The sequence below is a fragment of the Rhea pennata genome, chromosome 12 (assembly GCF_028389875.1).
Source record: "Rhea pennata isolate bPtePen1 chromosome 12, bPtePen1.pri, whole genome shotgun sequence".
Taxonomy (NCBI): Eukaryota; Metazoa; Chordata; class Aves; order Rheiformes; family Rheidae; genus Rhea; species Rhea pennata.
The window spans coordinates 3,409,664-3,423,299 of NC_084674.1; positions in this window are offsets into that span (position 1 = coordinate 3,409,664).

Here is a 13,636-nt window from a genome sequence, read left to right on the forward strand (position 1 = left end):
TTCCATACAATATTTCAAAACACAATAATCCTACTTCTCCCCATCCTGTATAATGAAATCTTAAGACAGGCTAATAAATATATTCTTGATTCTTTTGATATGCTTTTTGGTTTTCTAGATTTGATTTTTCTTGCTTTATATTGTACTTTTTCTTTACTACATATGGAAGGTATTTTTTAATGCAAAAGTGAGAGTCTCATGAAAAATCAGCAATTCATTCTTGAAAGAAAAATCACCAAAAATCATTAAAGCTGTGGTATCATTACAGTAGCGGATAGAGTTTTCTGAATCACAGAAGTCTTTGGAAAAAACAAAACTTGAAACTGTTTACAGGAACCGTTCAAAATCTTTTTCCCCATTTATCTGTCAAAATCATTAAGATTTGTGATTAGATCTCATGAACTGAATCTCTGCAAATAAATTATCCAGAAAATTAAGCTCTTTTTCTGCTCATGAAATCCTGTGATCTGAGCTGGACTGTTGCAAAAGTGTCCATCATTAATAGCTAATTCAGTGAAGAACAGGTGCTACACCTCTGCACAAGGCTGTCTGTAATCCATTGACTTTGATTATAGAATTAGCTATTTAGAGTGTGGAACTGGTCACCTGAGTTATACAGATTGTTTTTGTTGTCTGATTAGATGACAGACACCACTTTACAGGCAATTAATAAAACAGTAGGAAATACACTGGTTTTACAGAAATAGAGACATATGAAATAAGATCCTAACCCCAAAGATGTACAAAAAATTATTCATTATTTTTTTAATTAATGAATGTTCATTAATATTGAATGATTAAAAGACCTGAATATATTCAAAACCAGATTGGTCTTTGGAATTCAAAGGAATATACTCAAAATCTGTTTGCAGTGATCAAAAACTACAGTAAGAAACTATTTCAAGCTTTTTCTGTGTATCATCCCTTGTAAAATTAGTTACTGCAAATGTGTGCTCAGGCACATCCAAATAAAAGACTGAATCCTAAGTGTATACGTCTAATTCTCTGATTTACTGTTCTGTGACTTTTGCTAAAGTAATGCCACTATATCAACAAAAATCATAACAGTACGAACAACAGCTTGCACCAACAACGCCACTGGTTCCTCACTCGCTAGCAAGCTCACTTCTGAGCTATTCTTCACTCATTTCCTAAAACACTGTAAATCAATGTCACTGCTATGCAACAGGGCATCTGACCTCTAGATTTTCATTTTCCATCATACACCTGTGCTTATTTTAAATTGAGCATATAAATTGTACATCTATTTTATCTGATACTATAGCACTGACCTGGAACTGAATAGCCTGGAAAGAAGCAACTCTGATCTTGGTTCCACTGCTATTTTTACTATAATTGTTCTGGGATTTCAATGCAGTTACACTGTATTAATACTTGAAAAAACAGATTTGGCCTGTTCTGAAATCAAACTCATTTGATTTTCTTTTTTGGAGGACAGTAAGAAAACATGCATGAGGGATTATTACAGTAACATTTGAAAGTTGCTTGAAATTAAAATCAAATAACATTGCTAGAAATTGAGGATTTGGTTTTCCAGGAGTTTACTGGCAGTTCTCACTGACAACAGTAGGTCAGAAACCCCTAATGACTTCCTGTGGCATTTGGCTCATATTGGGCTAAAGTATTAGCAACCGAAGTTGTCAGATACAGATAATTTAAAAGTGGGAAAACAGTAAACAGCATCCAGGACTCCTAGGAGCAATTCCTTCCCATGGGCACAAGACTTTACTTGATCTTCAAACAAATTTTCCACGGAAATGGATTGGTTCAGGTGAATATAATGACCGAATACATCTGAATCACTGAGTCTGTCTCTATACAAAGGCTGGTGGCCGTGCATGACAGGTGACAAACCATGAAAGACTCTGTCAGCAGGAATGTGCATCATGCTTCATTCCAATAAACGTAAGCCCATGCATCATCAGTGTCTTTCTATCAATATCTCTTATCTCTAGACTTTCTATTACTACGCAGTTCTCCCTTTACTACATTTTATATAATACATGTTTTGGGGAGAATGGAAGGAAAAGAGAAGGAGAGTAAACTGAGTAAAACTGTGCTACTTCTTGTAGAACTGTATGCCTACAACAGCACTGAACAGACCTGGCTTTCTGCTAAATGCTTAATTGCTTTGATAACGAAGCAATGCCCAATGTGAAAACTGTTATTTATCATCTGAACTATTACAGCTGCACAGCCCCTGATTAGTCTTCAAACTTAACTGACAAGATGTCTATTGTTTGTTTTAAAATACAGGCCTAAATATTTCTGGAACACATACTTGTGTCTGTCAAAAACACTAAATATGACATCTATTCTTGAATGTATTTGAATATGCAAAATCAATATATCTAAAATCAATATTTTAATTCAAATCTGAGATTAAAGAACACAGTTAAAGTTTGTATCAGACAAAAAAATTGTCTTTTCTTTTTTTTAATCAATCCCATTCTGCTTTTATTTATTTTGGGATCCACACAGAATGCAAATGCATGTCCCAGAGTCAAAATCTCACCAGCAGTCTTTCAAAAGAATGTGCTCTTATAAAGGATAACAAAATTAGTAGATAGCAGTTTGGAGATTCTAAGAGGTTATATGCAAAAAGTAAAATGAAACAAATGAATGAAGTTATTTTCCTTATTCTGAATTACATGCTGCAGAAATAGAACTGATCCATTTATTATTTTATGGAAGAAATAGAGCTGCCAGCATTATCAAGGCAATACTTAGATAACCCCCATGAGAGATAAGCAATAAAAAGTGTGCTGCAAGCAATATTACCTACTAAAGCACCATGGCCATATACATGGACATATACAGCTGAATTTCATAGAACATCAGTGATAAATTATTTCCAATTTCATATATGATTTATAGATGTTCTTTGGAGACCAAAAAATATCTTCTTATTTTAATTAACTAACATTTTTGTCTTCTTAAAATAGGGTGAAAATCTCAAGTGCACCTGATTCAAAACCTTTCACAAAAATTTTAGCTTTCAGCTTAGAGAAAGTCACAGTTATGCCTTTATATCTTTCTCAGACTGGATTCGTTCTGGGCAAATTTTTAACAGATGGTTCCCAGTATCTAATGAATACAATAGATCATTACAAATGGAACATAAGATACACTTAGATAAAGAAAAAGGAGTTTCGAAGTGTTTAAAAATACTTTGTAAGTTCAGAAAATGTATCTAAATTAGATTCAGATGCTTCATAGTAAGCTAATGACTTGAGTTAAAATAAGACATAAAATTGTTTCAACTTGAAATGAAACCTACTTAGCGTATCTAATAGGCCTTCTATTTGTTAGCTTTTCTCAAACCACTGAAGTAGTTGAATATGAGATTACCCCTTCCTTCAAGAAATGCTTTGAGAAAAACAGAAAAGTAGTTTTCTCTTTTCACTAGATTATAGAGAAAGAACAACAAAAAAGAAAAAGTGAATAAGAATATGCTGTATTTTAGGAAATAAGGAAACAAAATTTAGGAGAAAGCAGAATTTTGGGGCATTTAGTAGCTTCAGAAGGAAGTAAGAGCTTTCTGAGCAGTAATCTTTTACAAACTGTAAGCTACTAATCTTTTACAAACAGTATAGCTACTGACTGCCAAATTTAAAGGGACAGAATAAAGAAAACAGCATTCTTGGAAACAGCTTTTTTATAAGTAGGCTTGGTGCTCAAAGAAATTTAACAGTACCTGCAGCTCTACTAATGTAGCTACACGAGGGGGAAGAAAGGCTCCTGTTCTGTTAATCTTGTATTATTCACTATATAGGTAGGATTTTGTTCTAATTAATGCATGAACTCTTTCAATCTTTGCTTAAATACTAGCTATGAGTAAAGCATAGGAATGAGAAAGACAACTGTGGTTTAAATTTGTATCTGAAATATTTGGATATTTTTGGAAAACAGGATTGCTACTGTACCACAGCAATACATGAAGAATGATCTATTGCTTTCAGCCTATGTTGAAGAGAATGTCAGAGTCTTGACGCTCTCTTATTTTCCTTAAGTCTTTGTTTTTGTTGTATAAATGCTAAGGGAACTGATTTTTGAAACTTCATCATCTAATATCCATCTCTGTTCCCATTAATTTCATCAGGGAGGATCTCTTTCTAACATAACAAAACATAAACTTCCAAAAGAGTTTAGGAAGACATAATAAAATTACTTTGAAGGCTTCCAAATACTACTCAGTGGTTAACTGTGGTAACAGAAGTATTGATTTCTGTTTGACCCAAATCTGAGTAGGTAAGATCCCTACTATGAGGGATAAAACAATGCATTGGAAATGAATTTTGCCCTGTTTAATCTTGCTGGCAATTAGCATTAGAAACCTTGGTTCACATACCACACCAGAACTGCCTCAATTTGGTGTGGTAAGTTGTTAGCAGCATACGCATCTCTGGCAGCTGCCGAGTTGCAAGGCACGTTATGTCATGTGTTCTGTGTCTCACCTGCCTTTCAAAGCCTGCCAACCACAGCAGAAAAGACTGCAGTTGCTGCTACAGCCTAGAGTCCTCCACTGTGGAGAGGGTGACTCCTTTTTTGGTTGGGGATTGAGAATGCTTTGAAGGAAGCAGCTGCCTATGAGGTGAGGCAAAGAAGGACTGGGCTACTGGAAGGAACTCAGCTAGCAGGAACCTTGGGAATGGGAGCCAGGCAGGAGAGGAAGGAGAAGATCCCAAGCACGGTTTTGAGGCAAGGAAAGCAAAGAAGAGCACTGTAGAGCTAAAATTAAGATAGAAGATGGAGAGCATAGCATAAACCATATTTTCTTTCCTGCTGCTTGTCATAATGACAGCTGTCCAGTGGGGTGGTGTACTGATACCATTCTGTTCCCCTGCTTGTTTTATGACTTTTGATAAATCACCACTTTTGTATGTCTCTGTTTCTCCTCCTTTGTCATATTTATTTGTCATATAGGTTGAGTTCAGAAGGCCTAAGTGCCTGAATGTGGTGTTTCCTTGTTGGATAGGTACTTCTGAAGGCTTGCAAGCAGCCAATAGAAAATCCTAAATAGAGGACTCAAAGTAGAATCTAAACCATCTGTATATGCCACTAAGTTTTTCTGTAATCTGCAAGTAATACTGTAAAACTGATAATACCTGTTCAGAGAAATTAATATTATGTCAGCAGTTATTGTAGGGAGACGTACTGCATTTTTCTGACAACAGTGTAATTTTATAAAGCAATTGCTGCAAAATCTGAGAAAAAAAAAAAAGAAGCCGATACTGCCCTACTTGTCATTATGCCATCTAAGATGTCTTTACATGAAAAATAAAATCCCAGTGTGGTATGTGGGATCAGAATCTCATATGAAAGTGTATTGACAACAAAGCTGTTTTAATCAGTTAAATTATCATTTTGCACAAAAAGACAGATTTGCTTAATAACCTCACTACTCTAGGGAAGTAAGAAGAAATTGTCAATAAAAGCAATTACATGTTAAATGAGAGAGGCAAGATCAGTACAGGATGAGTCTTGCTTTTTTTTTTTTTTTTTTATCTGTAATAGCAAATAATTTTCCTCATACAAAACAACTTACCCTACACATCATACAACAGATCAATACTGGTGGATCACCTTTAGGATAGATTTCTTTCTGCCTAACTACATTTAAATGATGTTTTCTGAATTAGATTTTTCCTGTATGCTAATTTGGAAGCTCTATCTGGCAAATTGACTGAATTTGGATAAAAAATGATCACAAATGGAAATCTTCAGAGTTCACTTACCTTCTCCTTCAGTGTGCATATTCAGAAAAGGCTCTACAAAAATAAAAAATGGCAGGACAGACGGAAGTCTCACACAATTTCAGGCATGACTATTAGACGAAAACCTAAAAGAACCCATTTTCATATGGTTCATAACCACACCTGACTCATCATATGGACTTGATTTCCTTAAAAGTCTCCGATCTGCTGATGGTGTTTGTGTTGCCATGTGTGGTAGGAAAAGCAAGGCTGCTTGCTTTAGAGAGGAGTTTGGGCTGATTCACCTACAACCTCCTACTCACAAGAGTATTTAGTGAGTTGCTTATGAAAAAGGGGCAAGGCCATCTTTGTCTTTAAGGCATGTATAATCTAAGATACTGTGAGAGAAAAGAGGGCTATAAGAAATAGTTCTACAAACTGCTAAATTATTGTTGGATAGAATTCAGTGGTAAAGTATTTTTTCAAAAATCTGATACACCGTATTTTTTCAGAAGTCTGTATGACACTTGAATTTGGTATGTATGGGTAAAAAAAAGTAAGCTTCAAGACTCTGAGTATCTTTACCTTTCTCCAGAAGTCTTCTAAGTTGGATCCAGTTTCAATGATGAAATAGCACGGACTCCAAAGTGGCATTTTTCATTTATGTGATTTTTTTTTTTGCTTTGATTTTTAAATCCAGAAAACATGATCCTGAGGAAAGAGAACCAGAAAATACAGAATGAGAAGGAACAGCTAACTTTGGTTTGGTGCATAAGATGACCTCTGTTTAAAAGCCCCTCAAATTTACAAGTGAAGAGATGACAGAAATGTGTCTCAAGTGCTGATGAGTTTATATGCATAACACACTGAAGTGAAAATGATTAACAGCTGCATTGATCACAGGATCTTAATGTAGTTTCAAAGTTCAGGATGAAGTTGCGCAAACACTTTCTCTATTATTGAAGCTGCTTTAGGCATTTCCTGATCACTCCTTCCCTACCTAACCTTCTGTTGCAGCTTGCGGTCTCTATGGTGTTGATCGCACTTGTTTTGGGGGCTTTGCTGTAAACAAAATTGACGTAATTATCCAGATTAAAAAACTAAAAACATAACAAATCTTCAAGTTATACACTTTTTTTTTAACGTGGATCATGCACTGATCCAGTCTACAGCACAGCCCTACCAACAGTTGTGTTGTTATGATGAGCATGAGGAAATGAATGAGAGGCAAGGGCTGAACTCCACTAATGTTTCTCTTATACCTTAAGCAGTCATGTATTGCCATGTTAAGTGAAAGCAACCTGAAACCCTTCTTTATCTTCATCATTTAGTCCTCTATGTTAGGGATAATGCTGCCTTTTATGCACATGAGTTTAGATGATCATTCTGAAGAGAGAGTAATATTCCTCTAATAACCAAGACTCTCTATAGTGTCTTTTTAAAAACAAAAAAATTGTTGTTTTTAGCTAAACCTTTCAATAAATCTATTGTGCGCAATGATTTTACAGTCAAACTGGCACACTTGTGGAAGCAGCCATCTCTGGCAGGATGGAGCAGGGAGTGATGGTTACTGGTAGGAACATTTCCAATTGGAACATCAGCTGAAGTAATCACAATGTGGAGCCAAAATCTCAGGTTATGTCCATGGGCACCAAGACTGAGATCAGCATGTTCAATATGAGACCAGAACTGATCCTGCAAAAATGTCATTTTTTTCAGGGCAATCCTTTCATGTGGGTCACTGGAGATAAAAAACAGCTTTGGATTTCTCAGTTTCTTCTGTTTCCAGTTTATTCAAAACTTTTCAAGGGCTGTTTCAAAAAGCTTAGCATGAATAAGTTAACATTCCAGGATTTCTATTGGTTTTTGATTACAAATGAGTTTGCAGTCCACCTGAAACAGATTAAACATTATATTGTGAATTGTCAACAGGGCTTAGGCACTTTTGAAATTTTTACTGCTGTGCTTATTATAAGAGGAAGGTAGCATAAATGACGTGCATGATTGACTTTCTTCAACATGAAATGTAAAGATAAGCCATATTTTAACTCATATTGTAGATGAAAAATGAAAAAGAATGGTATATGTCCCTCCAAAGCAGGGAGTGGGTTGGGGAGAATCAAAAGAATACCTGTTGTGACAAAGCAATGAAAGCACAGAATATTTGTCTCCAAACTGCAAACCGAGATGGCTCAAAGACTCACCCAACTTGTTGAGGGGTCTGTCCATTTCCTGACTTCATTTTCCTTTTACTACCTAATATGCCTTTAAATAGATTTTGCGAGTCGAGGTATTTTTTTTAAGAATGATTTTTACATTAAATTCAACCTTCAACATTAAAATAATGAGTTGTTTTAATCTGCATAGAGATCGTTCAAACTCCAAACAATACTCAGCCACCTGGAATTTTAACTCATTCTTTTTGATGTAAGTCAATGCCTTTAGTGGTTTTTGCTGGAGGAGAAACCAAAGAACTGTAGAAGACCGAAGATGCTTTTCCTTCACTATGAAATAACATGAAGATGAAGGAGTTAGGTAAAGAGAAGAGAATTTTCACAATCTTGGTTCTTAACTAAAGTGATATTCTCCTCCCAGCTCCCATGGGTCTTGGGAAACTCCCCCCAGCTCTGGTACTGGCATACTGTGAGTTTTGATACTCTGAGTGCACTCCTTACTTGTTAAGCCTGCCCTCTCTTCCCTCTTCCTTCCAAATGTTCAACACTGCCTCTTCAGCAGAAGTGTCTGCTCCTCCAATTCTTCCATATTGCAGATGTAATCATTCCTCAACCCAATTATGTCAAAATGATCCAGTTAATTTGAGCACTTTTAATAGTAGAGGCTTTGGTTTCCTTTTTCAACCTGGATGATTTTGACAGAATGTGGAACTGAGTGGGCAGGGGGAATGGATTACACTTGGGCAGATGGTCCTTTAATTCATGGTGCTATTACTACTTCTATTACGGTGCAGCGATACTGTAATAAGCCCTATGGTGTTCATAGTTCTATTGCAGTACATGTTATACAAGCACAGAGTTTGAAATAAATCCTGTTTTGGAAAACTTACAGCCATATGAAACAAGATATCCAAGACACTGGGGACAAAACAGTCGGCAGATAAACGAAGGGGTACGTCTCCTCTGCACCAGAAGCAAGAATGGAATCTGTCTCTGCTGACCAAAAGTACACCTAGCCAACACCCCACTGAGTTCAAATGCCTCTGCAGATTGTTAGTGGGGTAAGTTATCACACTCAGATACAGTCTCATGTTATCACACTCAGATACAGTCCCATGTTTTTACCCACATCTTACCTTCTGCTCAGCCTCATTGCTAGCGATGGGAGTTTGAGGATGCAGATTGGTAAGCCTATGCTGAGAAATTCTTACTAATGTCTGCAGTGGGGCTAGATTTGAACTGGATTTAAAGCGTACCCTTGGATGGCAGCCTGAATATTGCAGGAAAGCCCTAATTAGAGGCTCACAGTCTCTCAGACAGATCGAAGGAATTTAGGACCATGGGAGTTGCTGTTGAATGATAATTATAAATTAGGACTCCAGCTATGCTCCCATCTGAGAAATAATATTGTAGGCTCACCTTTGAACAGTAAACTGAGTGCAAGCCCTTACAGTATTTCTGATTCCTTTTCACAGCTTGCCAAGGTCATACCAATCTCTATTGGATTCAGCCTGGGCTCTCCTATCTACACCCAGGCTCGGCCTAACAGCAGAAAATTCATGCTGTGGTTCCAGCTGAGTCAGAAGTGACAGCAGCATAAACAGGGTATCATTAGCAAATTGACAAGGATTTGTAGGGATGCTGTGTTGTTATCCTGCAGATAAAGGAATTGGTTGGAAAGCATCTTTTGCCTGCAGTGGACGTAGGGCCCTCCCCCATGCTCTTCTCTGAATAAGGGCTTGCCATTATTTATAGTAGTGTCTGTGGTCTCCAGTGGAGTCCAGCCCTTTTTTCTAAGCGCTGTACAAACACACACTAGACAAATTACATGTCATGAAGTGCATACAATCTAACAGACAACAGAGACAAAAGGTTAGAAAGCATTAGTTTCCCACTTTCATGAAGAGGGGACTGAAGCACACAGGAACAATATGTTAGGTTCTCTGAGGTGAATACAACAGATTGCCAGTTTTAGTTGCCTGATAACCAGACCAACATTGGTCTGCAGGAAGGTATTTGACAGAAAAGTTTAAATACACCAAATAAATTCTTCACAAGGCAATATGCATTACACTTCCCCGAAAAACTCTCAAGATTCAGATAGTTTTCCTATTATTCTGGAGCACAACAGGATATTCTCCCAGATAATATCAGTCACTGGGAGACAATCCTCTTGCATGTCTCCCTACATTATTGACCCAAAATCTGCTCCATAGAGCTCAGTGGAGATATGCTTTTCTCATAGGGTTATATTAGAGGAGTAGAAGTGCTGCGCACTGAAAGTACATTGTATTGCCCTGATTTCAGAGACTGTCTCACAGGGTTAGACGGCCTGGTGATTTAATAGACTAAAGAGATTATATACTCTTGGAGTACCTTAAGATTTATGGATAAAAGAGTATGCTTACTTGTAAATAATCATTTATAATAATGTTTGTAAAAAGACAGAAAGGCAAACACAGGATGCAGATGTTATGGAAAAGCAAAACTTAGCTGTAGCTCTTCTGTTTTCACCTGCCTCTCTATAGTAAGAATCTAAGGAGCAAGAACATGAAGGCTCCTTTTGATGACTCCCTTTGCTTTTCCTTAATGACACCAGGGAGCCAGATCCTGTGGATAGGATCCAGTCCATAGATATCTGTCCAAGGTCATGAAGTGAATCTGTAAGAGTAAAGGACTGAACTCATTTCTGTACCTACTGTCTTAACCACAAAACATCCCTTTTAGACCTGGTCAAATTAATTTGATTTTATTAAAGGGAAACAAAAATGCTAATATAATGAATAACTTTTTAATAAATCTTCTTTGTGCCACAGAGGGTTTTTTTGTTTTTTGTTTTTTTTTTTCCTCTGAAGCTGTATTACACACTATATAGAATTACCAGAATTATAGTTCTGCCATAATTGCTGGCTGATCTTTTCTTCTTTTTCAGTCACAAATGGTCCAACACCAGAAAATACAGCTGTGTTACCAGTTAACAGGTAAAAAAATTGCTAGATAAGGTCAGGAATTTCTCTGACAAGTATGTGCACCTGGAATACCAATCCAGGCATATCAATGACTGAAAGGAGAATGGGAATAATCACAGTAAATATCATATCCCAACAGCTTATTCTGTGTGGTTTCTGCTATGTTCTTCTCCTTGCATTTATGTTTAATTAAACTAATACTATATGATGTTGTTAGTGAGGCTTCTTATTCTTTCTTTGATAGTCTCAAAGCCAGTAAAACAGGCTGTGGTGGTTGAACAATTATGCAATTAATGGCTCAGTGAGGTTGGCAAGTGTGTTACTAGGGAGATAGTCAAAATGATTTTTTTTATTAGTGCTGTAACTCAAGGTGGGTCCCAAACAGTATTGTAGTTTCTGCTTTGTTTGCTGTCATCTGTGCTCTAGATGTCAAAGAGAGAGAACCTTGTTCATGTTGTTTTGAGAGTATAAGTCGAATGGAAGAGAAGGACATTTTAGTGTATTGATTTTTCACTTGTTTTTTCCATCTTCCTAAAGCATCTTCTGGACTTTTAAATTTTCTCTGTCAATCATATTATTTTTCTTATTGTTAGACTAGTAATAAGATGTTCTATATAAATGTCTTTCCCTTATTACATAATATCCTTAGCCAGGCTGTAGTCTGTAATTATTTCCTGCTCCTACTTTTGTCTGTAAACACCATCATGAAGATTTTTCTGCTAACTCCTTCAGAGTAACACAACCGCTATTTTATTTCCTAGCTGTATCAGTTAAGTATTTTTAAAGACTCCTACACAGAATGAAGTACTAGGTGTCTGTATGTTCATGACTATTCCTTAGGATTTTCTGACTACTACTACGCCCACATTAGAAGCACTTTAGAGACTTGCAGTGGTTCACTCACCAGTGCCGGGTAAAACTAGCAATGCCCAGAACAGCTTTGCAGGTCATTACATCTGAGGCTGCCATGTCACTGTGCCAGGATACCAAGGTGATCATGCTATTTCACATCACTGCCATACACAGATATTTTGCCATAACTTTATACAGCAGCTGTAGCCAAAGACCTTTCAGCTACAAGCAGAGGGAAGTCATGCATGATCTCCTTTCACTCAATTCAGTATAGGATTTGAATTAAACGAGTTCAGGGTGTAAATTAAGTAAGTTATGCAAAGAGGCCTGTAGACATGTATAGAAGACCTTTCTTAAAGGCATCTTAATACACATTCATACGAAATTGTTTGGACACTTCCCCTTGGTAGTGATGCAAGTGTTGAGGAAGCCATATCATGATCCATCTTAAAGTTTCATCTTATGATTTGCCTGTTTTATCTTCTGCCTGCCAGAATAATAAAAATGTGAATCCATATGGATATAACAAAAGATAACATATCCTAAAAGCAATGAGTAATACACCCCTACACCAATTAGCACACCATATTTCACAGCACATATCCTCATAAAAATAAACCCTCCACATTGTTATTCACAAGTTATTTTCATCTGCAGTTAAAAGATGAAAATTGAGAGCCTGCAATCCCATGAAAGGATGGTTATCTGCTTGGATTTCCAGGAGAGTTTTGAAAACTTTGGAAGAACTAGCTTCCAGGTAAACTCCCTTTCTATTAAATCATACTATATTTGCAGTTCCATTCCTGCAGTTAGCAGTGAGCCTACTGGGTGAATGGCATTTAGCTTACAGGCTTTGAGGGGCTTGTTTGCTAGACTTCGAGGCTCCTGTGCAAAGCATGCTGTGATTGCATGTTAATTGCATGTCAGAGAGTGATAGTCTGGGTCAAGAGAAATCCATGAACATGGAAGCTCTCTGAATTTTGCGTCTTCACAGGATATAGATAGGGCATTCATAAAGATTTCCTGAAAAATATGTCACATTTTCCAATATATAAAGCTCTCACTTTTAGCAAATGATATTTCTATTTGCTGTCTTGTCCTGGAAGACAGTCTTGAAAGTGAAAATGGATGTGTTTGGATTTTACTACTAGATGGGGCTTAAAAAAATTCATTACTCAAGAATAAAAAATCAAAACAAAATATTAAACATTATGGGTGTGAATCTGCAGTTTTCATTCACTCTTCATTCAGGCAAAACTTCCACTGACTTTTACTAGAATCATGACTGCCATTTAGCCAATGGGCCAAAATTCACATAGATGACAGTCGTTTCTGCTTCTTCCTTTCATCCATCTACTCATTAAGGGCCAGATTTTGAGAGCAGGCTTAAGGAAAAAAGGATGATATGAATCTACTTCTGTTAAAGAATAGCTCCAGGAGATGCTGTGACTCAGTCTTGGCTGTCACAATCTCTCTCCTCCTTCACATTCGCTCTGGGGGGTTAGTGTATTGCTGCCGGCCTGAACCAGCAGCTAATTACAGTCCTCCATTAGCTTAGGCTGTGCTTCTGAGAGGAGAACGATGAATGCTGGCTTGCTGCTATGTGTCTTGGTCTAAAACCAGAATAAGCCAGGTAATTAATAGAGGATTTTACCTCTATTATTCCTCATGTCTGAATAGCCCATATCCCAGTCCAGCATTGCACACGTATAAATGTCAAACAGTCAAAATAATTTACAATACCCTGAAAGACAGAGAGCAGGGGTTAAGGGCTATGTGAGAGAAGTCAAGGAGAGAGGAATAAAACGAAATGAACATATTAAAGGGGAAGTAAATATAATTCCTCACTCATACACACATGCAATCTTTTCTGGAGAGGTAAACAGCCTCCCCTCATTTGTGTGTATGTCTCCTCAATCTCTTG